At 35.7% G+C, this 3,869-nt stretch overlaps 1 non-coding gene across 1 annotated transcript; it reads left to right on the top strand.

Moving 5' to 3' along the window:
* The first annotated feature begins 324 nt into the window (after positions 1-324).
* On the top strand, positions 325-430 carry LOC142875297 (U6 spliceosomal RNA). Its single transcript, XR_012922692.1, has one exon. It is a non-coding gene; the product is annotated as a U6 spliceosomal RNA (small nuclear RNA).
* Positions 431-3,869: the final 3,439 nt, after the last annotated feature.

The raw sequence follows: 3,869 nt of genomic DNA, 5'->3' as shown, positions 1-3,869 counted from the left end.
CTCTGGTCATTGCTTGCCTGCCACACCACTGCATGGGGAATTATGGGATGAGGTCACCGAAGCACGGGCAACTGGCCCATCAGGCAATAGAGGGCAACCAATCATATTAGAAGGACAACAGCGGGCAATCAATCATCCCAAAGGCAAACGCACGATCCACCCGTGATCGCCCGTGCACCACTTATGCGTCATGGGGGTAAAAAGGCATGCCGTTACAGAAGTCGAGGTCCTTGCCCACGGGAGTGACCACCGCATTGGCGCTCTGGGGCTCGGACCCTGGCCAGCCAGAAAATAAAGCTCCTCCTGTGTGATTGCATCCTCGATGTCTCTGGTTCGGCAGCACATATACTAAAATTGGAATGATACAGAGAAGATTAGCATGGCCCCTGCGCAAGTTCTGCTTTTTTGAGATTCTGTCTTGGAGATCTATTATACTCTTCAGTATCTGTGGAAACCCTCAAGGAGCATTGGAGAAGCTCTTGGTATGCTGGTATTCAATAAGAAAACATTTTCTCTTTCATTCAAAAAAAAAAAAAAAAAAAAAGAAAGAAAAGGAAGCAAATGATTTTAGATTAAATAAGTACCCAGAGAGCATGACAGGTTTTTCACTATGCTGGAATTGAGAATCAAGATGGGGTAAGGGCTCAATCCAAACCAGCCAAAGATCCAGATGTTCCAAATCGCCCCAACACTTTGAAACTCCCATACATGAGAAGGCTCTAGCTTTTGTAATTCCATTGTATATGGGTCTTCTGGATGGGTTGGGATGGGTTGTGGCAAGTGGAAATGTCTGAATTTAAGGACTGTTTTAAGAAAGGAGATTTTTTTTTTTTTACTACTTGATTCTAGAGCGAAGTTATAATAGGTTTATTTTGAGTAAAACAATAGTAGATGATGTTAGGGCAATTATTGGAATTGTGAATTGCTGGTGAAGCAGCTCTGTAGTCTTAATTGAAGAAAGTGCTCAAAAGTGTTGTTTTCTATTTGTAGACTCAGACCTTAAGGCTTAAATGCACTGGATCCAGAAAACCAACAATGGCATTTCTCTATTGTGTCCCTAGAGACTAGACTCTAGTGGTAATCAATGAGGAGAAAATAAAGAATGGAAGAACATAATGGCTTTTGTACAAGGAATTATGTTTAGGTATTACTAATTTGATTAATTATAGAACCTGAGGCCTCAATTTCCTCCCCTGTGAAACAAGAGCAAGGGGTAGGTCATTGGTACTTGATCTTTCGTGTGCATTGGTATCACATGGAAAGCTTGTTGAACTACAGATTGATGAGTCTCATTCCTTAGCTTCTGACTCGGTAGGTTCGGGGAGGCCCAGGAATTTGCATTTATTACAGGTTTCTAAGCTATTCTGATACTGCTAATATGGAGAGCACACTTTGAGAAACACTGGCATAGATAATGTTTATAGTTTCCTTCATACTTGCACGCTCAGAGCATAATGAGGCAAAAGAAAGTTCTATAGTTTTCCTGCTGGAAAAGAAATCCTGCAAAAGCCATTTCTCTGCCTGGAGGATATTTGTGTGCAGAACATTTCTGAATGGTGTTTAAGACTGTCATCTAATGGCAGCTATTGTGTCTGTTTATATATGTCAGAGATGCATAAATTTGAGTTGAACTTTAGAAGGTTTGTCTATGTGCAAGTCATTTACAAGAAATATTCACTTGAACAGAATTGTGGGGAAGTAATACTTGGGATTTAAGCTCCCATTAAAGTAGCAAACATTTTTTTTTGCAAGACAAAACAGTGTTATTGCTAATAATAATTACAGCTTATATATATATATCTGAATGTAAATATTTAATTGGAATATTTAAAAAGTGTCATAAAAATGAACTCAATATTGTACCCAATATTTCTATGAGATTGGCTATAAGTCGCAAATAATATGATACATGATTTTTTCATGGAAATACTTAGAGTCTGAAATAGTCGTCATTGATAACATTGTAACCTAGGGTATAAGGGAGTTCATATCTTGCTGCCTGTTAACCTCCTGTGAGTCTTTCTAATTTATCAAAGAAATATATGGCTTAGATGGCCCATGTTTGAGAAACTTCCATTTTGCACATTTATAATATACTCATGCAAGCATTTCTATAATATATAAACTATAGATGATGCTTTTTATTTTTTAACTTATCTGGGAACTTACTAGTGAAGCTTTGAGAGTTTGGACTCAAGACAGACCTAGGGTCTAGCTCCAGTTTCCTTGTAATTATTAGCTGTAGCCCTCTTTCTGTTCATCAATTTTATTACCTAGGAAATGGGACTTGTGATAATCTACCTCATAAAATATATATGTGACAATTAAATGAGATAATGCTGATCATATCTGGTATATAAAATGAGTTCATTGCATGTCAGCTATGATAATGTTTAGTCTCCCCTGTTTGAAGCACTTTACATATGCTTTCTCCTTTACAAGACCTGTTAAATCATCATTTTAATGCTTATGTAAGGAAAAAATACAACATAATCAAGCAGCATTTCTTCCTTAACTCTGTGTCAGAATTTGGGCCACAAGTCTAATCATTAGTTAGAAATAATTAGATATATTTCACCATGATATCAGACATTCCATTTTTCCTTTTTGTCTTCCTTCATCCATTTGGTTGATAAATCTCTTGCTCTCTTCCATTTGCTATGTCCTGATGACACAGACCTAAAGGAACTCTCTTTCTAGTAGGGAGAGATAAATAGAAAAACATAATTAAAACTCATTTTGTTAAATGCTATATCATTGCACAACGTTTTGGGAATCCAGAAGAAGGAATAACATATTCCACCTGGGGATCAAGAAATGCTTCAGGGAAAGGTGGCATTTCCACAAAGTTTTGGAAGGTGTTTGCAAGGTGAGCAAAATGAAGCTGTGAAAAGAACAATTTAGGAAGTAATAAATGTTCTAAAAGCTTTTGAAGATGTGATAGAATTTGCAGTGTTTAAAAATGTACGTCAGCGTGTGGCTAGGGAAAGGGGTTGGAGGAGAAAGAAGACAGAGGTGAGATGATGCTAGGCACTCAGGGAGAAAATTAGGAAGATGGTCATATGCCTGCCATACAGAGAAATTCAGACTTTGTCTTGAGGTTGGTGGGGGAGATGTCAAAGAATTTTAAGAAAGGTACTGACATGATTTGATATATGTTTTACAAAGATATGCAGCAAAATCCAATGTAATCCATGTGCTCAAACCTGCAATTAACTGAATGTATGACTCTTTGAAGCTTCTGAAGAGACAGCATTTTCGGCAGATTTTTTGTTCCCTTAAGAGTTAAAGAAGTTCTTCTTTTCTTTGTAAAAGAGACACTAAAATGATGCTATTATCCACTTAACTAGACATTACATATTGCCTTTGGAAGTGTAAAATGTGTTGGATATCTGCTAAAAAAAAAAAAAGGTGTAAAATATTGACTATTATGTTGAATGCTGTAAAATCTTTTTGTAAATGAAGGTATTTTTTTTTTTTTTTTTACAAAAAAGAACCAAGTTTATTTGCTACATGTGCTTATGGCCCACTTGAAATCATAATAGTCATTTATGACATCAGATTTTGTCCCTGTGGAAAGGATTATGATGTTGTAAAGAAAATATTATGATTTTGAATAAAGAAAAATAAGGAACAGATGATCTCTTAAAAATGCAAATTCTATTTTTATGTAAATATCTTTCCTTGTAAAATACTCAAAAAGAAATGAGCAAATTTGTCTATTAAAGTGCTATATCAACAGAAATCTCTTAACTAAATGAGTTTTCAAGTTTCTACTAGGCATCTAAAACCTTTTATAAATGTAAACTTCTCCAATTTGCAAAACTTAAAAAGATATACCTTAAAAGAAATTTGATATACCAATTTTT

The sequence above is a fragment of the Microcebus murinus genome, chromosome 13 (assembly GCF_040939455.1).
Source record: "Microcebus murinus isolate Inina chromosome 13, M.murinus_Inina_mat1.0, whole genome shotgun sequence".
Lineage (NCBI taxonomy): Eukaryota > Metazoa > Chordata > Mammalia > Primates > Cheirogaleidae > Microcebus > Microcebus murinus.
This window is presented reverse-complemented; position numbering and strand designations above follow the sequence as displayed.